Raw genomic sequence first — 26,887 nt, 5'->3', positions numbered from 1 at the left:
TTTATACCTAGCCGCGTAGGATTAGCCGAGCGGTCTAAGGCGCTGCAGTCATGGACTGTGCGGCTGGTCCCGGCGGACGTTCGAGTCCTCCCTCGGGCATAGGTGTGTGTGTTTGTCTATGGATAATTTAGGTTAGGTAGTGTGTAAGCTTAGGGACTGATGACCTTAGCAGTTAAGTCCCATAAGATTTCTCACACATTTGAGCATTTTTTTATAGCTACCGCCGGCTTTAAACATTTATTTTTGCCAACATATCGAGGGTATATTGAAGTCACCACCAACTACGCTATAATTGTATGAGTGGGGCACAAAAGTTTTCTTTGATCTGTTCACCAGCTGTATCATCTGAGTCAGGCGGTCGGAAAACCAAACAAACATTAATTTATTCTGGTTGTCAAGCATAACTTCTACTAACTCACAGGAACTACCGTATACTCTTCAATTTTACTACAAGGTAAACTACTTCTGACAGCAATAATGACTCCGTCACCAACTGTGTGTAACCTATCCTTTCTGAACACGGTTAGGTCCTTTGAAAAAATTTCGGTTGACTGTATTTTCGGCTGTAACGATTTGAGCTTCAGTGCTTTCTGATAGCGCTTGGAGCTCTGGTTCTTTCCCAAGAGATCTACGACAATTTACAACTACAATACCAACCGTTGCTTGGTATACCTTCCTATGTTTGCCCTGCAGACTTTTAGACTGACACCCTTTCCGTAGTTTCCCGAGACCCTATAACCTAGAAAATCACCCAGTCCACGACACAGCCCCCGCTACGTGTGTAGTGGATCCCTGACCTATTACGCAGAACCCGGAACCGCACCATACAATGGCGCAAGTCGAAGAATCTGCAACCTACAAGGCCATAAAACCGCCCGAGCCTCTGATCAGACCGTCCACTCGGCTCAGTGCCAAAGGACCACAGTCGGTTCTGTCGATGGTGTTGCAAATGGTGAGCTCCGCAAGCAAGATTGGCAGTCTACCACTTCAGCTAGCTGACCAAAACCAGAGAGAATTTCTTCCGATCCAAAGCTCGTCCACCGCGGCCGGCGATCCAAAGCAACGCACGTCGTTGTTATCGACATAAGCTACAACCTGCAGTTGGCTGCACCCTGTCGTGTAAAAGCAACTTCTCATTTGCTTCCTTGAAAAATGGAGACAGCAACCACCAATAATTACCATAATGAGTGACACGTTGAGCTCAAAAAGATAGTAAGACGTTAATATTGTTTATTTCAGAGCTATGAGATACCAGTGAGGTCTCAAAAAAGAAAAAAAAAACAGCCATTACAGCGCAAAAGCGCGTTCTGGAATGGCAGAGATGTTTATATATATTTTTTACCGATCCTCTGCTTTACGCACGGGAACACTTCCACGAATTATTTTATTTTATAAATATACACGATTTTGTATACCTGAAAATTGCATATTAGACTGAAATTGGCCAGTCGTGAACATGCATCGAATAAAACATTGCAGATAATGTAATAAACAGCCATTGTGGGAACATTGACTACAGGGTGAACATTAATAAAGCCGACAAACTGCAGGGACGGAATCATGACTGGAAATTGAGGAAAAAAGGGGCTATGAACATGTGTCCGGAAATTGGCGGTGTGTGCGAAATGTCTACAAATCGTCCCAGAACACAGTAAAGAGCTGTATCGCATCCACGACACAAAAGATGTTCAAAGTGACCTCCATGAGATTGCAGGCGATAGAGATAGTAGCGGTTGTCATGCGGGATACACATAATCGTACTTTGGATTGCACCATGCTGGCGGGCCACTTGTCAAGATCTTGTACTAGGGTTCGTCTCAGTATCCCGTATAACTCGGTCCTCCAAATCCAGTGTACTCACGTCCGCCGCCTCCCTGCACTTTCGTCTGTCTGAAAGGACCCATGGTAACACAAACGCCGAAAAAGGGCGTGAAATGTTACGTGATGTGGTTGGTGTCAGAGGCTACTTGGTTGGGTATAGCCGTGCTGCCTCTCGACCGTTTCCCCCTGCTTGGCCGTACCAAAACACCATCTCGGCTTGTATCGACATGAATGCCGGACCATTCTGCCGCTTACAGTACGCTGCATCAATCGCACATGCTGCAACACACAAGGAACACACGCACGTGGTCAGAGGAACTTTCGTTAGTCAGTGCTGTAACAGAAGTTTAACATATTTTCTTATTCCCTTCTCAAATGATAGCTTTCACTTTATGCATGCTGCAGTATTGCAAAAGTTACTGCTCAAAGCAAGGTTTCTCCAAATGCGGAAAAATATTCAAAGGTACAACATGGTTGTATAGCTAGAAACAAATATTCTGTTCAAATTTAAAACAATCGAGGAAATAGTGCAACACTATTACTACAACGCACGTCAATAATCAATAACTGAAAGCAAAGTAAGAAGAAACAGTATCAAAAACCTGCTACAAGTTAAAAACAGTTTTAAATAGAAGCTATTGACAACTAACACAATTTCCGTTTTCAGGATAGGAAAAATTGTTAAGATCTTAAAGAAACTCAGTTCATTTGGCAATATCACGTGTTCCAAAGTGGAAGATCATCTTCCATTTCAAGGTGCAAGATGCTGTGCGACTAACGAAGTATAGCTTAACCGTCCACATGTTATGTAATTAGTTTTAAAAATACACCGACTTTTGCACACAATAATCCTCTGTAACTGAAGAATTAACAAATATCTCCAAATAGTTGTGATATATTATAGAACACTTAAATATGTAGAATACGTAATATTTATAAAAGCCGCGCAAAACACAACCTCATTTCTCACAATAACAGAAACAGTAGAAAATGCCGGAAACCGCATTTAGCGGTTACTAGTGCTTGTTCTTCTACATTCCTCTAAAATCAGTAACTAGGTAGGATACGGAAGTACTAAGGAATGAAGAGATACAATTGACGATTTCTGAGGCTGTATATACTGTGATGAGGAATAGCTCAGTAGGAAGTTCAGTGGAAGAGGAATGGAGATCTCCAAAAAGGGCAACCACAGAAGTTGGAGAGAAAAATGTAGGTACAAGGTAGGTAACTGAGAAGAAATCATGGATAACAGAAGAAATACTTCAATTGATTAACGAAAGAAGGAAGTACAAAATGTTCAGGGAAATTCAGGAATATATACAAATAGAAGTAGCGAGGAAGCAAAGGCGAGATGGCAACACGAAAAATGTGAAGAAAGCGATAAAGAAATGACTGTCGGAAGGAATGATTCAGGATACAGAAAAGTCAAAAGAATCTTCGGTGAAGTTAAATAATAAGGGCGGTAACATTAAGGATGCAATGGGACTTTCACTGTTATGCGCAGATGAGAAAGCGGATACGTGTAAAGAGTACGTTGAGGGCCTCTGAGAGGGAAAGGACTTATCTGATGACGTGATAGAAGAAGAAGCAGAAGTCATAGGGAAGAGATAGGGGATCCGGTATTAGAATCAGAATTTAGAAGACTTAAATTCAAACAAGGCAGAAGCGACAGATAACATTGCATCGAATTTCTAAACCACTGGGGGACGTGGCAACGAAACGATTACTCGCGTTGGTCTGTTCTTCATGTCTGAAAGAATATACACCACATACGTAATTAAGGCGATGGCGGCCAATGATCCCTTCAGCGCAGGTACACACCAATCTCGAACTCTTACGGGATATGGCGTGATGCCGCGTATAATCAGGCTACCAATCAGGCGCACTGCATCAGTAGTGTATGGTACAAATTGAGAATTTGTATGTGATGGGAGGCGTACTAAGGTAGTCCATGCATAGGCGGAGACCACTGTGTCCGGATGGCGTAGTGGTCAGTGCATCCGCCTAGTAAGCAGGAGACCTGGGTTCGAATCTTGGTCCGGCACAAATTTTCAACTTGCCCCATTGCTGTAAATCAGTCCCACTGGCAGCTAATGTCTATAATTCCTTTGCCTCTTGATTCATAGTGGCTGCAAAATGTCTCACATATCAGTACTTTGTTATCCTCACGCAGAGGCAGTGAGCAAGCGGCTGAGGACTTTACTCGATCATTGCACCATCTCTAAAAGCTTAACGATTCATCTGCGAGTGCACACTGGGGTGATCAATTTTTTGTTCCGTGAGCTCATCCAGTATCACAGCGTTGCCTATCCATGAAACAAAAACTTTCGCTGACTACTCCACCGTTAGTGCTGTCCGCCTCTTGAACAAGCTACCCTGCACCCAGTGCAAAACAGGCCCTGTTGCTTTTAAGAAGAAGCTGAAACACTTCCTACTATCATATCTCTAACACCACCCCCCCCCCCCCAAAAAAAAAATACGTTTGTGATGTTTTCCTTCTTTCAAAGAGTAAAGCAAATGCCGCGACTCCGTCTACCAAACTTCCTCTCGTGTCCATTGCTGTTAGACCTCATAGTTTAAAACTGTTTTCTTGTAACTTGTCTTTATTATTGTACTCATGAACAGATGATAGTTCAGATGGCTCTGAGCACTATGGGACTTAACATCTGAGGTCATCAGTCCCCTAGACCTAGAACTACTTAAACCTAACTAACCTAAGGACATTACACACATCCATGCCCGAGGCAGGATTCGAACCTGCCACCGTAGGAGCAGCGCGGTTCCGGACTGAAGCGCCTAGAACCGCTCGGCCACAACGGCCGGCTCATGAACGAATATAAACAGTGGTTTTTTTTCTCTTTCAGCACTACAGTAATTACCCAATGTTGTATAATATTGTACATTAGGAGCAAGCTGTAACACGCTTAGCGTGATGAATGTAATGCAAAATATGTTTCCAGTATGCCTTGTTATTTGTAAGAGAAGTAAGTATAAGTAAATCAATAAATAAATAAAAATATATGTGTTAGTACTTGAGTCAGCCCAGATCGATGGCAATATTCCACGCTCGACTGAAACTCTTCGCAGCCGCATTATAAAACAGTTGGTATGGAGGAGCTATTGTGTTATTAATTCTGTACACAGTTCTGACTCGGACGAATGTAAATGAAAGAGCGAGGCTTTAAGATTCATGTATGCGACATGAGATTACGCGCGGTAGCCACCCAGGGAGACGGCGCGGAACAATACGGCGGCAGTATACGGAATACAAGGCACAATGAGTCCGCCCGGCCGGACCGCTCCGTGACAAATGGAGCCGGCGAGAGAGCGAGCGCGCTGCGCTGAGCTTTATGGCTTCCCACGGCGCGGCGCCACCGTCCCCCGCACCCACAATGCACCGCTCCGCTGCACTCAGGGATGCTGCACGATTCCTAATGTAGCGCGATGTAAAGCTGCGCACTTTACGAGACCACAGACAAGTAGTACACTTTGACTACATCATGTCAGATGACAATCAGGCGCGACTAGACGTGCGCTTGATTTGAGAGGCAGTGCGGCAGAGGTCCCGAGACAAGTGAACGTAGCTGGCGAGGAGGTAGCAAGTAGAACCCTCAGTTTGTCCAGCAGACGACACCTAAGCCTCTGCTACTGGCTAAGTATACATAGCACGAAATAAACCGATTGCCAGATAGGCAGCGAGTGGTCTAAAAGGTTGCTGCAACCGGATTTCCCCAGACAAGTGGCCCTTGCAGTTACTCTAATGGCATGGGGTTGCCGCCATGATGAAGACTCGAGAGGCTCAAATTCTTTCACGGCCGCACGTACGTAAAATCGATTCTAATAAAGGTACAGAACAGGCAATGGCACCACGCGAAAAAGAGTACCGAGGCGAGCAAGTCCATCTAAACATACGTTCTGTCGATGTAACTTAATACTGAATATTGATAACGGATCAAATGGCTCTGAGCACTATGCGACTTAACTTATGAGGTCATCAGTCGCCTAGAACTTAGAACTAATTAAACCTAACTAACCTAAGGACATCACACACGTCCATGCTCGAGGCAGGATTCGAACCTGCGACCGTAGCGGTCGCTCGGTTCTAGACTGTAGCGCCTAGAACCGCACGGCCACTCCGGCCGGCGACAACGAATCACACAAACTTACCTTGCACCTTTAAAATCAATGATTTCTAAACGCCTTGACCGATGTTAACGAATTAAGCGTCCAGTGATAGTGTTTGAGCAGCATTGCTCAGCTACAGTTCTGGAATTCCTACACTTATCAAAAAAAGTTAAGCATAATCCCTGTTGAATCGTGCCTTGACGTCAAATATGTGGGGTCTAGGAAGCCGGCCTTCTCAGATCGCTAGACAACAGGCAAACAAATCATAGAAAAAGGTCGTGTGGCTAGGGCCTCCCGTCGGGTAGACAGTTCGCTGGGTGCAAATCCATCGATTTGACGCCACTTCGGCGACATGCGCGTCCATGGGGATGAAATGATGATGATGACAACACAAAACCCAGTCTCTGAGCGGAAAATATCTCCTACCCAGCCGGGCATCGAACCTGGGCCCTTGGGATTGACACTCTGTCGCGCTGACCACTCAGCTACTGGGGGCGGACAACAAATCATATTAACGATTTTTATTACGAAATGAAGAATGAAAATACTTAACTTTGACAATAACACAGAAGTGTCGCAAGCAAAGGACGTCATGCAAATAAGAAATCTCTTCAGTATAGACAATTACTAATACAAGTGATATAAATTGTTAGAAAGGCTCATCTACAATAGAATCTGCCAGAAAATACTCAATGCTATACCAATCGAACAAGCAGGTTTCAGACCAAACCGCAGCTGTGTCGATCAAGTTCTCTCACTCACGACGTACATTGAAGCTGGGTTCCAAAGAAAGCTTAAAACCTCTGCAGCATTCATAGACCTGTCAGCTGCCTACGACACAGTCTGGAGAGACGGCATGATTTATAAGTTCCTCCGCATAATCCCATGTAAACTAACAGCTCGCCTACTAAACAACATGCTGAATGACAGAACGATCCAAGTCACCATGGGTTCAGATATTAGTTCACCGAGGAAATTAAAAAATGGCCTACCTCAAGGATCGGTGCTTGCACCACCCCTCTTCAATCTCTACATTGCAGACATACCGGAAACAAGATCAAAGAAGTTTGGCTACGCCGATGACTGGGTCCTTGCAACGAGAAGTCAGTCATTTGAAGGGGCAGAGGAGACCCTAACAGCTGACTTGGAGAAGATGGGAGAATATTTCCGAAAATGGCACCTGCAACCTAACGCCAACAAAACAGAAGTATCATGTTTTCACCTAAACAATAAAGCGGCTAAGAGGGAGCTCAGAATAAAATTCGAGACCACATGGCGTACCCACAATAAAACCCCAAAGTACCTAGGTGTGACCCTCGATAGAACACTCTCTTTCAAAGGTCACCTAATGAAAACAGCAGAGAAACTAAAAACAAGGAATAACATTATACAGAAGCTCTGTGGAACGACATGGGGAGCGGCAGCTACTACGTTACGGGCATCAGCCTTAAGTCTCGTCTTCTCAGCTGCCGAATATTGTGCGCCGGTATGGCTAAACAGCCCCCACACCCATAGAATCGATGCACAGCTCAATAACACAATGAGAATGATCGCTGGTGTAATAAAGACTACACCCGTGGAATGGCTCCCAGTACTAAGCCACATACCACCCCCTAACCTACGCCGCACAAACGCTCTTATAAGAGAGTACAAAAAGATAATGAGCAATCGGAATCTACCCATCCATGAGAATTTTGAAGATGCCACCCAAAGCCGCCTCCGCTCCAGAAGGTCACCCATCAGAACCGCAATAGCCACATCTGCAACAGAGGAAGAATTCAACATAACTAGCGCCTGGCACCAAGAATGGTCCTTAAAGAACATCAGCAAACTTCCATGTATCTCCCAGAAGCCTCCAGGTTTTGACTTATCACGCAAAACCTGGGCAACTTTAAACAGAATTAGAACTAAACATGGCAGATGCGCCTATTCCCTCTACCAGTGGGGCATGACAGAATCGCCGCTATGTCAATGTGGAGAAAATCAAACTATCCAGCACATAATAGAAGACTGCCCCAGGACAGCCTATGATGGGACTCCAGAAGATTTCCTGATGGCGACTCCAGAATCAATTGCATATATTAACTCATTAGATGTTTGTTTGTAATTACTTCCAAACTACTATAACTTTGTATAACTACTGTAACATGTGTATTATGTGTAATTTTGTATAATTTTGTATAATTCTGTATAACTATTGTAATAACAGTAAGAATATCTAATGCCAAATTATTACAATTTTGCATATTGATTGTAATAACAATTGTGTCTAAATGCCATACGCTAAATAAAATAAATACAAGTGAAGTAATACAGTTGACTCTTCTATTCAGGTCGCTAACAGTGAAGCTTCTGTAGAACTGAGCCGCGGCCAGTCGGGCGCGCCGCTTATGTTCTCTTCGCTTAGAGGCCGCTGCTGTCGCGCGGTTGTCCTGGAGAGGAGTCTGTCAGCGTGCAAATGGCTGACGTCTTCCTCGCAGCCCCCTCCGCTCTATCGTTCCCGACTGGCATTCCAGCGCTTGACTTTACGCTGTAACAATTCCAAATTATCCAACAATAGTCACCATGGGCGTTCCTAATTAGGTTTAAGGAATTTTAACATTAAGAGTGTGTTCCGTCCACCTTCTAAGATTAGGGCACTACTCCGCTCTGTGAAAGATGATTTGGGGCTTAGGAAACCCGGTGTGTACAAAATTCCGTGTCAATGTGGGAAGGCTTACATTGGCCGTTCGATTCGCACAGTGCATGACAAGTGTGTGAAACATCGCCGTCATAAGAGGCTACAACAGCCGGAAAAATCGGCAGTAGCAGAACAGTGCTTAAATGAGGGACACAGTATGAAATTTGATGAAACTGTGGTTGTTGCCAACATTTCCGGTTTTTGGAACAGTGTCTATATAGAGGCGACTGAAATTATGTTGGCGGATAATTTAATCAACAGAGACAATGAGTTTCCTCTTAGCAAGACGTGGAATCCTGCATCGTCTCGCATCAAAACTGAACGTTCTTCGGTGCGGCCCTGAGTGCGATATATCGTTGCCAGCAGTGTTCCACTACCCGAAGAGACTTTCAGGACTTATTACACCGGGAAAACCTACGTAATCACAACAAGGACCAATTATATGCTTAACTTTTTATGCGTTTATTCAAGCAGTCGAATTTCAGTTAAATGCAGCCAAAGCCTCACAGACAAACAAAAACTAATCTAAGCCAAAATTAGCATAAGGAGGCCCATGCGTTAAGCGCTCAACCAATTCCAAAGTAAACGTCTATCTATCAACTTGACAGAAAATCTGAGGAAGTTTTGGTCTTCTATCAGTAAATAGATCAAACCTATGTGTCCAGACAGCCTGCGACCAAAATGGCGCTGAAACGGAGGATGACACAGAAAAGGCCGAAATATTGAACGTCTTTTTCAAAAACTGTTTCACAGACGAAAATCGCGCAGTAGTTCCTCCTGTAAATCGTCGCACGAACGACAGAATTACAGATATCGAAACAATTTACCATGGACAGAATAATAACAGAGGAAAGATCACTGGACCTGATGGGATACAACTCGAAGCTACACAGTGTAACAGTATCTCACGGCCAATCGTCACTAGTATTTTTTTACAGTATGATTCCATTTGCTGACAGTCGCCCACAGCTCTGAGAGGGAACTTTTGTCTATTACGTGGCTGTCACGGACACCGTTCCTGATAGAGACGTAGTGTGGGTTGCATAAAACTTCATTAGGGGCAGCAGAATCACCCTTTATCGCTGATGTCGATCTGTTGTAGAATTCTGGAACATTTTTAATGCTGGAAGCCGATAATCTCGTCTGTAGGAACCAACATAGACTCCGAAAACAATGATCGTATGAAACCCAATTCGTCCACTAGACCCAGAAAGCAGTAGATACAGGCGCACAGGTAGATACCGTGTTCCTTAATTTCCGGAAACCGTTCTACAGTTCCTCACTGCCGCCTAATGAACAAAAATCGAGAGTACATAATATCTGACCAGCTGTGTGGCGGGACTTAAGAATTTCTAGAAAACAGAACAGAGCACATCATTCTCAACAGCCGTAAAAGTAACTTCGGGCGCGGCCCAAGGAAATGTTAAAAGACCGTTACTTTTCATTAATGACCTAGTAGATAACGTCGGCAGTTTAATGTCGCAAGTTCCATAAGATTTTTCGCGGATGACGCTGTAGCATAGAGAGAAGTCGCAGTGATAGAAAATTTTAGCGAAATGCAGGAAGACGAGCGGAGGATCGACACTTGATGGAGGGAGCGGCAACTGACCTTCAAAACAAGCAAATGTAACGTATTGCTAATACATAGAAAGATCCTTTATTGCAGGGTACACAATTGAAGAAAGCTCACTGTAAGCAGTTACTTCCATAAAATATCTAGGGGTATACGTATGGAATGATTTGACGTGGAACGACCATATAAAATTAACCGCGGGTAAGGCAGATGTAAGACTGAGATTCACTGGAAGGATCCTTAAGAAATGTAGTCCATCAAGAAGAACGTAATTTACAAAACATTCGTTCGGCCAATACTTGAATACTGCTCGTCAGTCAGGGATCCGTACCAGATAAGAGGAAATAGAGAAAATCCAAAGAACTGCAGCACGTTTCGTGACATGTTCATTTAGTAATCGCGAAAACGTCACGGAGATGCTCAGCCAGACGCTGCAAGAGAGGCATTCTGCAGCACAGTGTGGGTTAGTGTTAAGGTTCCGAGAGCGTACGTTCCTGGAAGAGTCAGCGAATATATTGGTTCCTCCAACGCATATGTCGTGAAAAGACTATGAAGATACGATCAGAGAGATTCGGGCCCACACAGCAATTGTTCTTTCCGCGAGCCATTGGCGACTGGAACAGGAAAAAGGGTGAATTGGCAGTGGTACACAAAGTACTGTCAGCGACACACCGTGGGGTGGTTGTGGAATTTAGATGCAGATGAGCGGAATACTGATTCCGAGGGATAAAAATCAATAATTGTAGTGGCAGTATTAGATAATACGCTGCATTAACTATCTGTAGAGGTTTGATTCTTCATGGGTTTAACAAGTGTAATGGTAAGTAATACTACTTTTACCATTTCAGTGAATAAGATGAAAATAACCTAAAAACCAAGGACGCCAGTTCGCAAATCAATCTGTCATTGCACTCACAATATCTAGCATGCGTTCAATAAACGTTTTAACTACTGGACAGTATTCTTATCGTGTTTAGGAAATTCACTCATTTCGCCAATCAACAATTTTGCCTGCAATTTAATCATGTTCTAGGAAGTTAATAGAAAAATAATAGGGCTATGCGACAGGAAAAGAAAAGGAAGATTGGGTTAAGGTCCCGTCGACATCGAGGTCATTATACACGGAGCACAATCTCGGATTGTGTCAAGGATGGGGAGGAAATAGGCCGTGCCCTTTCGAAGGGACCATTCCGCTATTTGCTGGAGCGATTTAGGGAAATCACGAAAATATCTAAATCTGAATGACCGAACGCATGTTTGGGCCGTAGTCCTCCCGAATGCGAGTTCATTGCGCTAACTACTACGCCACGTCGCTCGGTGGTAATACGACAGGTGTGTGGCTGTTCCCTACAGTCATAAAGGGCCAACAAAAATTTAAAAATCGGTCACGCACTCGGTTAAGTCCTGTTACACAAAGATGGTATGTAAAGAAAGAGTTAAAGAGTTATCTCGTCGTAATCGTTAGGATGGCATTACAGGATTGGCGAGGGTCTGAGGAGTGGGTCGTGGGATTCATGAGTTCAACCGAAAAAAGCAGCACTTCAGTAGAAGCGTCTATATTTTTTGCGTATACAAATTTCCAAATTTCACAACTAACATTCGGCGCATATGCAAACAAAGAGCCGCGAGAATGGCAAGTAGTGCATTTAACAGACGATGCTTGTCAGAAGCTAACGTGAAACTCTGCCCAGATGGACGTTCCAACCAAGAAAATGCCCCCATTCACCGTCTAGCCTATCTGCTTTGAAGAGCAGTCCCAAGTCTACAAGTAGAACTGACAAGACACAGGAAGTTAAGAATGCGAAAGACACTTCACTATGAAAAAAAGATTAACAGAAACACTGTCTTCTCGAATGGAGGTGGAAACGACTGGACTAAACCCTATTCCCTTCATTTACACACTTGAACAGCCATATTCTGCAAACCTGTGTTCTTAGCCGTACTGTTTGTGTAAAAAAATAATGACGGCGGGTATACACTTTGATTTTATGTCGCGCAAAATATGACGTCAGAGTCGTGATAATTTGTTGCTATTATACAGGGTCGCGTACAAACAGATGCCACATTTATTATTGTAGCAACACTTTTATTTCTGAAATAAGAATTTTCAAATTTTACGCATAGTTAGTATGGTCAATCACATCATCAAGTGCCCAATAGGCAACTCTGCGAAGGCGAGCACATATATTTTTTACAACTCTGCAGCACAAGTCTTCATTTATCTCATTGCACACCTACACTACCCTGGCACGCATTTTCACACTGTTCTCTTGTCTCAAAGGGAACAGTTTCTCTTTCAAATATCCGTACACAAAGAAATCACATGGGTTTAAATCTGAACTTGAAGGAGGCCAAAAGAATCCCTCCTGATGGCGCTGCGGGTAACGATGGGACATCACGCGACTGTTGAACATTTCCTGCAGAAAATCCAGTACAGCATTAGCCATCGAGGCGTTGCGCCATCTTGCATAAATCGCTGCATTGTGTTGGAACATTGATGGTAAGAAAAGTGGCACAAAGTCGCTTTCCAACATTGACTTGTATCGGTCTACATTGACAGTCTCATTAAAAAACACTGGTCCAATTAGGTCGTTACTGGATAGTTACCCCACTGTCACTTTCTCCCCATGCATGTTTTTTCTTGAACATGATCACTAAGCGGTTTTTCTCTACCGCAAAATCGAACGTTTTGTGTCTTTCTGTTCCACTGAGGTGGAAATAAGAATCGTCTGAGAACCATGTTTTGAACATTATTTCATCTTTTCCTTCTGCCCATAATGAAAATTCAAGTCTTCCCTGTCTGTTCTGCTCGTTCACTTTGTAAGGGAAGAGCTTGAGATCACTCTGTAAAATTCTTTGCACAGAAAGACGAGATATCCCCATTTCCCTTACCGGCCGCCGGGATGACTTGACTGGACTTTGTTACATGGCGACCCGTAACGTTGCGTTGTTTCCCAGAGAACGAACAATTGGTGCCTGAGGACGTTTACCCTTCCAACAAACTGGCTTCTTCTTCAAATTTTCTCGTGAACCGAGGAACTGTGTTCCTTGGCGGAGCCCAAATCTTCTTTACGTTGCTGTGACACATTTCAATTCGGCATAAAAGAAAACTGTCTTAACACGCTGCGGAACAGAGAAACGTCCATGCTCGGCCGTGGAGAAACGCTAAATGCGAAACAAGGAACTGGTGATATTGCAGCAACACGACCTCTACCGACATTTCCATGAAACAAAACACCATGGAAGGAAATTTTAATGAAATATAACTAGAGGTGCAATTTTTATTCGATGTTAAAATGTGTCAACTATTCGTTCGCCACCCTGTAGTTCTTAAATTAATTGCATGACGTGAGTTATTCTGAAATTTTCAGACTTACGTTTCTCAGACGCTGAATTTCTCTGAATTGCAATTTATTGGATGTTATGCTAATCCGTTGTAGTAAGTGGTGATGTTAACAAATGTTTGTGTTAAAATATATTATATATTTTATTGTAATTAAATAGTTTATTATTATTATTTTATTAAAACAAGACTGCCTCTGTAGCCATATGATTCGCGGTGGAGGAAGACCCCGGTTCGATTCCCGTACCTCCTCGGATTTTTTCTGAGATAGAGAAGTCTGGTACGGGGTCCACTCAAGCCTTGTGGAGTTAAATGAGGAGCTCATTGAATAAAGAGGCAGCGGTGTCACCAGGATTCATCTGCTAGCAATTACGGCAGGAGCGACTGGTGACATGTCAGTCATTTGCCCCGGATCATAGATCGCTCCTCGTACTGCGTTATAGACAGCAGTCGGCTAGTCGGAACAGGCCTAAGACCTAACCCGTGAGTGATGTTGACTTTACTGCATTAAAAAAAATTTATATACACTATATGAGCAAAAGTAAGCACTCCGTCTTCAGGCCACAAGTGGCCCATCGGGACCATCCGATCGCCGTGTCATCCTCAGCTGAGGATGCGGATAGGAGAGGCGTGTGGTCAGCACACCGCTCTCTCGGTCGTTATGATAGTTTTCTTTGACCGGAGCCGCTACTATTTGGTCGAGTAGCTCCTCAGTTGGCATCACGAGGCTGAGTGCACCCCGAAAAATGGCAACAGCTCATGGCGGCCCAGATGGTCACCCATCCAAGTGCCGGCCACGCCCGACAGCGCTTAACTTCGGTGATCTTACGGGAACCGGTGTATCCACTGCGGCAAGGCCGTTGCCTGAGCAAATGTAAAGCGCCCGAAAGACAAGACTGGATGCGAAAGTAACTTCGTACACGTACACGCCATCGGCGGGCATGAAATGATTGGAGTTGCAATTATCTGGAGCAGTTATAACGCCCACCAGGTGCATTAGTGTTGTTCGTGTTTAGCGTGTTTACCAGGCAGGGGCGTGAATAGCATCAGGTGTAGAGTGATCACTGTGAAAGACACCTGGATTCCGTGTACTCCTGTAAGACGGAGTTATCAGTACCTGAAAGAGTTTGAAAAGGACCTCACTACGCGTCTCCATTTGGCAATTTGGTCAAATCGTGAAGTATCCAGCTTTTCAGTGCTTTCATGATGTGGCAGTGGCCGAATGTTGGACTGTACGAGAAAGTGAGGGCAGCCATACTCGTCATCGTGGTTCTGGTCGAGCATGACTGATCACCAATAGGGAGGATTGCCTTACTGAGCACGAAGCACATCGTAACGCCGTTACATCTGCATCTGCCATCCGACAGCAAGTAGCCTCATCCCGCTCCACTGACCGGAGACTATCTGCTGCCAGATAAGAGAATTACTGTCCCATAAGTAGGCTGCCGTTAACACCATAGCAAAAACGGCTGCGTCTCGATTGCAGTCATGACTGGAAAATGCAGATGGTTCAGATGGCTCTAAGCACTATGGGACTTAACATCTAAGGTCATCAGTCCCCTAGACTGAGAACTACTTAAACCTAACTAACCTGTGGACGTCACACACATCCAAGCCCGAGGCAGGATTCGAACCAGCGACCGTAGCAGCAGCGCAGTTCCGGACTGAAGCGCCTAGAACCGCTCGGCCACAGCGGCCGGCTGGGAAACGCAGACTGCTGATGAACGCGTCGCATGGTGTTCAGCGATGAATCTGGGTTGTGTACTACTCCAGACGACCATCTTCAGCAAGGATGGCGGCGACCTGGTCAGAGGTACCACTCTTCCAGTGTTTTGGTGACGTAAGGGGTCTGTTCAAAAAATTCCAGAACTTTGACCACAAAATTTTTCTACGCTTGCCTTTTCCTTATTGTGCTTGATCTCCTTAGAAACACTCGCCTCCACAATTGATGCACGTCTCCGAACGCCGTTTCCACATTCGGAAGCAGTCTTGGTACGCCTCTTGCTGGGTCGCGCGAATCTCCGTCTGACATTTTTCTTTCATCTCGTCTATAGTTGCAATTCCTCGTCCTTTCAACGGGTTTTTCAACTCTGGAAATAAAAAACTCCGCAGCGACCAGGTCTGGAGAGTACGGAGGATGAGGAAGCGCACTGATTTCGTTTTTTTTGTGCAAAAGTCACGCACCAACAGGGATGAATGTGCGGCTGCGTTATCGTGATGCAAGAGCCACGAACTGTCTCGCCTCATTTCCTTCGCACATTTTCTCGCAGGCGTCGCAACACGTCCCGATAATACCATCGGTTAACAGTTGGTTGTACAGAGTTTCAGGGAGAGCATAAGGGAACAATTGACAGGAATGGGGGAAAGAAATACAGTAGAAGAAGAATGGGTAGCTCTGAGGGATGAAGTAGTGAAGGCAGCAGAGGATCAAGTAGGTAAAAAGACGAGGGCTAATAGAAATCCTTGGGTAACAGAAGAAATACTGAATTTAACTGATGAAAGGAGAAAATATAAAAATGCAGTAAATGAAGCAGGCAAAAAGGAATACAAACGTCTCAAAAATGTGATCGACAGGAAGTGCAAAATGGCTAAGCAGGGATGGCTAGAGGACAAATGTAAGGATGTAGAGGCTTATCTCACTAGAGGTAAGGTAGATACTGCCTACAGGAAAATTAAAGAGACCTTTGGAGAAAAGAGAACCACTTGTATGAATATCAAGAGCTCAGATGGAAATCCAGTTCTAAGCAAAGAAGGGAAGGCAGAAAGGTGGAAGGAGTATATAGAGGGTTTATACAAGGGCGATGTACTTGAGGACAATATTATGGAAATGGAAGAGGATGTAGATGAAGATGAAATGGGAGATAAGATACTGCGTGAAGAGTTTGACAGAGCACTGAAAGACCTGAGTCGAAACAAGGCGCCGGGAGTAGACAACATTCCATTAGAACTACTGATGGCGTTGGGAGAGCCAGTCATGACAAAACTCTTCCATCTGGTGAGCAAGATGTATGAGACAGGCGAAATACCCACAGACTTCAAGAAGAATATAATAATTCCAATCCCAAAGAAAGCAGGTGTTGACAGATGTGAAAATTACCGAACTATCAGTTTAATAAGTCACAGCTGTAAAATACTAACGCGAATTCTTTACAGACGAATGGAAAAGCTGGTAGAAGCGGACCTCGGGGAAGATCAGTTTGGATTCCGTAGAAATGTTGGAACACGTGAGGCAATACTAACCTTACGCCTTATCTTAGAAGAAAGATTAAGAAAAGGCAAACCTACGTTTCTAGCATTTGTAGACTTAGAGAAAGCTTTTGACAACGTTAACTGGAATACTCTCTTTCAAATTCTGAAGGTGGCAGGGGTGAAATACAGGGAGCGAAAGGCTATTTACAATTTGTACAGAAACCAGATGGCAGTTATAAGAGTCGAGGGGCATGAAAGGGAAGCAGTGGTTAGGAAAGGAGTGAGACAGGGTTGTAGCCTCTCCCCGATGTTATTCAATCTGTATATTGAGCAAGCAGTAAAGGAAACAAAAGAAAAATTCGGAGTAGGTATCAAAATTCATGGAGAAGAAGTAAAAACTTTGAGGTTCGCCGATGACATTGTAATTCTGTCAGAGACAGCAAAGGACTTGGAAGAGCAGTTGAACGGAATGGACAGTGTCTTGAAAGGAGGATATAAGATGAACATCAACAAAAGCAAAACGAGGATAATGGAATGTAGTCAAATTAAATCGGGTGGTGCTGAGGGGATTAGATTAGGAAATGAGACGCTTAAAGTAGTAAAGGAGTTTTGCTATTTGGGGAGCAAAATAACTGATGATGGTCGAAGTAGAGAGGATATAAAATGTAGACTGGCAATCGCAAGGAAATCGTTTCTGAAGAAGAGAAATTTGTTAACATCGAGTATAGATTTAAGTGTCAGGAAGTCGTTTCTGAAAGTATTTGTATGGAGTGTAGCCATGTATGGAAGTGAAACATGGACGATAACCAGTTTGGACAAGAAGAGAATAGAAGCTTTCGAAATGTGGTGCTACAGAAGAATGCTGAAGATAAGGTGGGTAGATCATGTAACTAATGAGGAGGTATTGAATAGGATTGGGGAGAAGAGAAGTTTGTGGCACAACTTGACCAGAAGAAGGGATCGGTTGGTAGGACATGTTCTGAGGCATCAAGGGATCACAAATTCAGCATTGGAGGGCAGCGTGGAGGGTAAAAATCGTAGAGGGAGACCAAGAGATGAATACACTAAGCAGATTCAGAAGGATGTAGGTTGCAGTAGGTACTGGGAGATGAAGAAGCTTGCACAGGATAGAGTAGCATGGAGAGCTGCATCAAACCAGTCTCAGGACTGAAGACCACAACAACAACAACAACAGTTTGTCCCTATGGCACTAATTCATGATGAACTAATCCTTCAAAGGTGAAGAAAACTATCAGTATAGCTTTGTCATTTCACCAATCTGACAATCTTTTATTGATAATGGAGAACTTTTCCATATCCATTGTGAAGATTGAATCCTGATCTCAACATCATAACCACAGACCCACAGTTTCGTTGACGTTCCTGACATGAACGTCATCGCGAGACGTCGAAGGGCGTCCTCAACAAGGTTCATCTTTATCTTAACCATAGACCCATGTCTCATCACCAGTTATGATTCTCTTAAGGAACATCTCATTCTCATTTGCGTGATTCAAAAGCTCTTCACAGATTGCGAGGTAAAGGTCTTTCTGATCTTGACTCATGAGCCGTGGGATGAACTTCGCGACAACAGGGTGCATTCCAAGATGCTGTGTCACGATTTCATGACATGATCCAACTGAAACGTTACATTATTGTACAATCTCCCATGCAGTCAGTCTTCGATTGGCATGCACAATTTCATTGATGTTCCTGACTTGAGCCTCGTCAGTAGGCATCGAAGGGCATCCTGAATGAGGGCCATCTTTAACTTCCGTCCAGCCCTTTTTAAACTGCGTGAAACATTCGTAACACCAAGTACGGCTTAAGCATTCATCACCGTAGGCTTCCTGCACCTTTCGGCGTGTCCCTGTAAGGTTTTCTTGAGTCTCACGCAAAACTTAACGCAGACGCGTTGCTCCTCTAACTCTGCCATCTCGAAATTCGCAAACTGTGCGACACAACGTCCTACGCAATACAGCACTGAACAATAACGAACATACGAGGGCAGTTCAATAAGTAATGCAACACACTTTTTTTCTCGGCCAATTTTGGTTGAAAAAACCGGAAATTTCTTGTGGAATATTTTCGAACATTCCCGCTTCGTCTCGTATAGTTTCATTGACTTCCGACAGGTGGCAGCGCTGTACGGAGCTGTTAAAATGGCGTCTGTAACGGATATGCGTTGCAAACAACGGGCAGTGATCGAGTTTCTTTTGGCGGAAAACCAGGGCATCTCAGATATTCATAGGCGCTTGCAGAATGTCTACGGTGATCTGGCAGTGGACAAAAGCACGGTGAGTCGTTGGGCAAAGCGTGTGTCATCATCGCCGCAAGGTCAAGCAAGACTGTCTGATCTCCCGCGTGCGGGCCGGCCGTGCACAGCTGTGACTCCTGCAATGGCGGAGCGTGCGAACACTCTCGTTCGAGATGATCGACGGTTCACCATCAAACAACTCAGTGCTGAACTTGACATCTCTGTTGGTAGTGTTGTCACAATTGTTCACCAGTTGGGATATTCAAAGGTGTGTTCCCGCTGGGTCCCTCGTTGTCTAACCGAACACTATAAAGGGCAAAGGAGAACCATCTGTGCGAAATTGCTTGCTCGTCATGTGGCTGAGGGTGACAATTTCTTGTCAAAGATTGTTACAGGCGATGAAACATGGGTTCATCACTTCGAACCTGAAACAAAACGGCAATCAATGGAGTGGCGCCACACCCACTCCCCTACCAAGAAAAAGTTTAAAGCCATACCCTCAGCCGGTAAAGTCATGGTTACAGTCTTCTGGGACGCTGAAGGGGTTATTCTGTTCGATGTCCTTCCCCATGGTCAAACGATCAACTCTGAAGTGTATTGTGCTACTCTTCAGAAATTGAAGAAACGACTTCAGCATGTTCGTAGGCACAAAAATCTGAACGAACTTCTCCTTCTTCATGACAACGCAAGACCTCACACAAGTCTTCGCACCCGAGAGGAGCTCAAAAAACTTCAGGAGATTGTTCTTCCTCATGCACCCTACAGCCCCGATCTCGCACCGTCGGATTTCCATATGTTTGGCCCAATGAAGGACGCAATCCGTGGGAGGCACTACGCGGATGATGAAGAAGTTATTGATGCAGTACGACGTTGGCTCCGACATCGACCAGTGGAATGGTACCGTGCACGCATACAGGCCCTCATTTCAAGGTGGCGTAAGGCCGTAGCATTGAATGGAGATTATGTTGAAAAATAGTGTTGTGTAGCTAAAAGATTGGGGAATAACCTGGTGTATTTCAATGCTGAATAAAACAACCCCTGTTTCTGAAAAAAAATGTGTTGCATTACTTATTGAACTGCCCTCGTACATACAACAATGAAACTTCCGGCAGTTACACAGGCATGTGCAGGGATGCCAACCGCATTTCGCTCCAAAAAAACCATTGGTGCGAAATTACGAATGTTGCGGAATTTTTTGAACAGAATTTGCACATCCGTGTTACTCCTGGTTTTATAGTGTGGGAAGCACTCAGGTATGATTTCAGCTGTCGGGAGGAACTTGATGGCACAACGTATGCCATATATATCCTGCTTTGTAATGTGTTACCTCTCACGTGACAGTATCATGGCGCCATTTTTCAACAGGACAATGCTCATCTACATACGGCACGTCTCTCTATGAATAACACCAGATCTGTCCACGATAGAGCATAGTAGGGTTAGCTCGGACGTCATTCCGTCCCAATGCTAGTAAACAGGATATCAAGGGCCAGGCAGCCTACACAACCGAATCGCATACAAGCCGGGCAGAGGGGGTACAACGTCATTATGAATCGACGCTTACTGCCAAGTTCTTTGCAAATTTGGGTTTTGTAATCACTGGTATAACATCATATATCCTCTCAACCCGTGAAGTTTCGTTTCGTTGTCAGGCAGTATCTTCTATTATTATTAAATTCGTATGCTTCTGTGGCGGGTTAAAAGTGGGGTTAACGGCCGAGAGGCAAAGTTGATCGTGTAGAGACCGTTACATACCGTCTGTGTCAATTCTCATCCCCCTCCCCCCTTCCTCTCCGAGTAGCCACCAAAATAGCAGCGCAGAATTTTTTTGCGTTTTGCTTGGGTAGCGAACTGAGTTTTAATTTATGGGTATCGGTCATCACCTACAAGGAAACTCTTGTAGTCCACGATAGCGACTGATTGTTGGAAATGCGTGTATGGTGTACAATTCGGCAGGCAACTTCATGTGCTGACAACCTTTCTTGTCATAAAGAAAGCCGCGAACCGTCTAGCTTGAAATGAATCTCCGGACATGCTGACAGACTGAACTGTGTTCGCAAACCGCGTTGTCCCGTTCACGATTTGGGACTGTTAAGCGCCTCTACAGTGCTGCACATCCAATGACCTGTCCTCAGAAGAGACGTTACTTGTCGTGTTAAAGGGAATTACATCGAAGGGCATATCCACATGTTTAAGTATGAAGTTTTACTAAGCTGATTATCTTGATGTTGGTATCGTTGTCTTCTTTCGAGGCATAATAACATCCGCAAATTTTCTTCTAGTACGTAAGAAAGTTACCTAATCAAAGGATCGTAAAAATCGGGTAAAAATCGAAATACTAAAAAAGTAAAATATACTACTGGCCATTAAAATTGCTACACCAAGAAGAAATGCAGATGATAAACGGGAATTCATTGGACAAATATATTATACTAGAACTGACATGTGATTACATTTGCACGCAGTTTGGGTGCACAGATTCTGAGAAATCAATACCCAGAACAACCACCTCTGGCCGTAATAACGGCCTTGATACGACTGGGCATTGAGGCAAACAGAGCTTGGATGGCGTGTACAGGCACAGCTGCCCACGCAGCTTCAACACGATACCACACTTCATCAAGAGTAGTGACTGGCGTATTGTGACGAGCCAGTTGCTCGGCCACCATTGACCACACGTTTTCAATTAGTGAGAAATCTGGAGAATGTGCTGACTAGGGCAGCAGTCGAACATTTTCTGTATCCAGAAAGGCCCGTACAGGACGTGCAACATGCGGTCGTGCATTATCGTGCTGAAATGTAGGGTTTTGAAGGGATCGAATGAAGGGTACAGCAACAGGTCGTAACACATCTTAAATGTAACGTCCACTGTTCAAAGTGCCGTCAGTGCGAACAAGAGGTGACCGAAACGTGTAACCAATGGCACCCCATACCATCACGCTGGGTGATATGCCAGTATGACGATGATGAATACACGCTTCCAATGTGCTTTCACTGCGATGTCACCAAACACAGATTCGTCAATGGTAACCGCAGCGATGGTCTCCGAACTGATAGTCCATGCTGCTGCAAACGTCGTCGAACTGTTCGTGCAGATGGGTGTCGTCTTGCAGACGTCCTCATCTGTTGACTGAGGGATCGAGACGTGGCTGCACGATCCGTTACAGCCATGCGGATAAGATGCCTGTCATCTCTACTGCTAGTGATACTAGGCCGTTGGAATCCAGCACGGCGTTCCGTATTACCCTCCTGAACCCACCGATTCCATATTCTGCTAACAGTCATTGGATCTCGACCAACGCCAGCAGCAATGTCGCGATACGATAAACCGCAATCGCGATAGGCTACAATCCGACCTTTATCAAAGTCGGAAACGTGATGGTACGCATTTCTGCTCCTTACACTAGGCATCACAACAACGTTTCACCAGGCAACGCCGGTCAACTGCTGTTTGTGTATGTGAAATCGGTTGGAAACTTTCCTCATGTCACATCTTGTAGGTGTCGCCACCGGCGGCAACCTTGTGTGAATGCTCTGAAAAGCTAATCATTTTCATATCAGAGCATCTTCTTCCCGTTGGTTAAATTTCGCGTCTGTAACACGTCATCTTAGTGGTGTAGCAATTTTAATGGCCAGTAGTATATCTGTACTTTTAAGAGTTGTAAGCTGCAACATCTCACGTGTTATGACGCCACAATTTGAACTGAAAAACATCTGCTTCCTGCAGCCTCACGAAAGGTCTCGACTTCTATTTACCAGCGATTCCCACCCAATTTCAACACAATGAAGAAGAACAGAGATACGTAGTGCATTGGCGGAGCTATCATTTGTACTCAAGTGATTGATGTGAAAATTTTCCGACATGCTTATGGCCGCACACAGGAGTTAACAGACTTTGAACGCAGAATGGTAGTTGGAGCTAGACGCATGGGACATTCCTTTTCAGAAGTCGTTATGAAATTCAGTATTCCGTGATCCACAGTGTCAAGAGACGTCACATTTCAGGCATTGCCTCTCACCACGGACAACACAGTGGCCGACGGTTTTCACTTAACGATCGAGAGTAGTAGCGTTTGTGTAGAGTTGTCAGTGCTAACAGACAAGCAACACTGAGTGAAATAACCGAAGAAATGAATGTAGGACGTACGGAGAACGTATCCGTTAGGACAATGCGGCGAAATGTGGCGTCAAGGACTAATGGCTCTAAGCACTATGAGACTTAATATTTGAGGTCATCAGTCCCCTAGACTTCTACATCTACATCTACATCTACATGGATACTCTGCAAATCACGTTTAAGTGTCTGGCAGAGGGTTCATCGAACCACCTTCACAATTCTCTATTATTCCAATCTCGTATAGCGCGCGGAAAGAATGAACACCTATATCTTTCCGTATGAGCTCTGATTTCCCTCATTTTATCGTGGTGATCGTTCCGCCCTATGTAGGTCGGTGTCAACAAAATATTTTCGCATTCGGAGGAGAAAGTTGGTGATTGGAATTTCGTGAGAAGATTCCGTCGCATCGAAAAACGCCTTTCTTCTAATGATTTCCAGCCGAAATCCTCAATCATTTCTGTGACACTCTCTCCCATATTTCGCGATAATACAAAACGTGCTGCCTTTCTTTGAACTTTTTCGACGTACTCCGTCAGTCCTACCTGGCAAGGATCCCACACCGCGCAGCAGTATTCTATAAAGAGGACGGACAAGCGTAGTGTAGGCAGTCTCCTTAGTAGGTATGTTACATTTTCTAAGTGTCCTGCCAATAAAACGCAGCCTTTGGTTAGCCTTCCCCACAACATTTTCTATGTGTTCTTTCCAATTTAAGTTGTTCGTAATTGTAATACCTAGGTATTTAGTTGAATTTACCGCTTTTAGATTAGACTGATTTATCGTGTAACCGAAGTTTAACGAGTTCCTTTTAGTATTCATGTGGATGACCTCACACTTTTCGTTATTTAGGGTCAGCTGCCACTTTTCGCACCCTTCAGATATCTTTTTTAAATCGTTTTGCAGTTTATTTTGGTCTTCTGATGACTTTATTAGTCGATAAACGACAGCGTCATCTGCAAACAACCGAAGACGACTGCTCAGATTGTCTCCCAAATCGTTTATATAGATAAGGAACAGCAAAGGGCCTATAACACTACCTTGGGGAACGCCAGAAATTACTTCTGTTTTACTCGATGACTTCCCGTCAATTACAACGAACTGTGACCTCTCTGACAGGAAATCACAGATCCAGTCACATAACTGAGACGATATTCAATAAGCACACAATTTCACTACGAGCCGCTTTTGTGGTACAATGTCAAAAGCCTTCTGGAAATCATGAATACGGAGTCGATCTGAAATCCCTTATCAGTAGAACTCAGCACTTCATGTGAATAAAGAGCTAGTTGTGTTTCACAGGAACGATGTTTTCTAAACCCATGTTGACTGTGTGTCAATAGACCGTTTCCTTCGGGATAATTCATAATGTTCGAACACAATATATGTTGCAAAATCCTGCTGCATATCGACGTTAACGATATGGGCCTGTAATTTAGTGGATTACTCCTACTGCCTTTCTTGAATATTCGTGTGACCTGTGCAACTTTCCAGTCTTTGGGTACGGATCTATCGTGGAACGAACGGTTGTATATGATTGTTAAGTAAGGACATCACACACATCAATGACCGAGGCAGGATTCGAACCTGCGACCGTAGCAGCAGCGCGGTTCCGGACTGAAGCGCCTAGAACCGCTCGGTCACACCGGCTGGCAGGCGTCAAGGGGCTATAGTAGCAGACGACCAACGCTAGCGCCTTTGGTAACAGCACGATATCGCCTGTAATGCCTCCCCTGGGCTCGTGGCCATATCGGTTGAGCCCTACACCACTGTAAAACCGTCGCCTGATCAGACGAGTACCTATTCAGTTGGTAAGAGCTGATGATAGAGTTCGAGTGTGGCGCAGACCCCACGAAGCCATGGACCCAAGTTGTCAACCAGGCGTTGTGCAAGCTGTTGGTGGTTCCTTAATGGTGTGGGCTGTGTTTGCATGGAATGGACTGGGTTCTCTGGATGTTCGGTTACTTGGAGACCACTTTCAGCCATTCTTGGAAGTCATGGGTCCAAACAAGGATGGAATTCTATGAATGATAATACCCCTTGTCACCGTGCCACAGCTGTTCACGGCTGATTTAAAGAAAGTCTAGACAGCTCGAGCGAATGGTTTAGCCACCCATATCGCCCAACAGAATCCCACCGAACATTCATGGGACATAATTGAGAGGTCAATTGGTGCGCAAAATCCGGCACTGGCAACACTTTCGAAATTATGGACGGTAGTAGCGGCAGAATGGCTCAATATTTCTGCAGGGGACTTCCAACGACTCGTTGAGTCCATGCCACGTCTAGTACTGCACTGCGCCAACAAAATGAGACCCGACATGACATTAGGAGGTATTCCATGACATTTGCCACCACTGTGTGTATCATAGCAATGCTGGTGTTTGTTCTTTCGGACCTGTCCATCTTCATCAGAGGCAACCGCTGGTACATGTTCAGCGAAATTAATAAACAAGAATTTGAAGAATTCTGTGTTAATGTTTCAACTTTGTTTTAAATACACGGAATATACATACCTCTGAACGTGAAATAATTAATATTTACGAACACAGTTCTTACATGAAGTTTTTTCTTTAAACGAAGATGTCGATACCCGCTGGTATCGCAGGGTTCCTAATGTATAATTGGTTTAATTATGTCGTAAGATACAATTTACTGAACTGCACTGACAAAGCAGGTTTATTTTTATTTCATTACACCGATGTCCTTACGTAGGCATTTCCTGTGGGCAAATGAATTTTCAGAACGAGGTATTCAATTAAAAAAATACAAACTTGGAGAGGAGGTACTGGCGTAATTGAAGCTGTGAGGACGGGGCGTGCGTCGTTCTTGGGTAGCTCAGTGGTAGAGCACTTGCCCGCGAAAGGCAAAGGTCCCGAGTTCGAGTCTCGGTCCGGCACACAGTTTTAATCTGCCAGGAAGTTTCACAAACTATGCAATTGACGAGATTGGTGCAAACCTTTTTTCAGCAGTTTGTATTGGAAACCTTGACCAGACGAAATGCTTGTCTGGCGACGAGAAAATATTTTCTCAAGGAAACATAGCGGTTGGCCAGTGCTGACATTTTTCAGTTTACTCGCGGCGAAATGAATCTTCAAATAATTCGCTTCGAGCACTGCAATGTACATCCATTACAGCTGCATGATTCAACAACACAAGCTACTCGCGTCTGTACTTCTCTCATTATCTCGAGCGATTTCCTGTATATCACTTACAAGGCAGCGAAAAACTAATGCAAAACACTTTACTCAAAAAAATCTAGAATCCAACGGCCTAACAGTTTTTTTTCCTAGTCCTCTTTCCTGGACCATACTGAAATACTAAGGTACAATCGTCACCTCAGTCTTTCGGGTCATCTGTATCAATGTGGGATAAACGAAAAGCAGCGCTACTGATTATTTTGGAAATGTCCTGAGTACGTACGATATTTTGGAGAGATTTGGTGTTTCACCCAGGACACTTGTGCTCAATTGGCAATCATTAAAGCTTCTCTATAACCTCTCTCTTACCCTTCCCCCCTCCCCTCCCCTCCCTACCGGCTTCTTGGTGATGAAAATTTGTTCTACCAACGGAATACAAACTGGCTATGACTGAAGGCCATTGCATTAACTCATCTTAGATGTGTTTCGGACTTGTGCAGTTCGCAGGAATGTTAAATAAATGCTCTGATTTGTAAGCCGACCACTTGCAGAGTCTTAAGCCTCGAACTACACACGAGCTTCGAAAATTACCAGAAGGACTATTACAAGGATTTTCATTCTTGTTTCATTGAGATCTACTTTGGTACG

General features: G+C 44.3%; 1 protein-coding gene and 1 pseudogene across 2 annotated transcripts in view; one reads left to right on the top strand and one right to left on the bottom strand.

Annotated features, from left to right (window-relative positions):
- Nucleotides 1–26,887, top strand: part of LOC124605801 (integrin alpha-PS2-like) — a 793,741-nt gene that overhangs the window by 652,672 nt on the left and 114,182 nt on the right. The window lies entirely within an intron of this gene.
- LOC124607830 lies at nucleotides 14,290–14,407 on the bottom strand (annotated as a pseudogene).

Source organism: Schistocerca americana, chromosome 3 (genome assembly GCF_021461395.2).
Source record: "Schistocerca americana isolate TAMUIC-IGC-003095 chromosome 3, iqSchAmer2.1, whole genome shotgun sequence".
NCBI classification, from domain to species: domain Eukaryota; kingdom Metazoa; phylum Arthropoda; class Insecta; order Orthoptera; family Acrididae; genus Schistocerca; species Schistocerca americana.
Note: the sequence above shows the minus strand (reverse complement) of the source record. Positions and strands in the feature narration are given on the sequence as shown.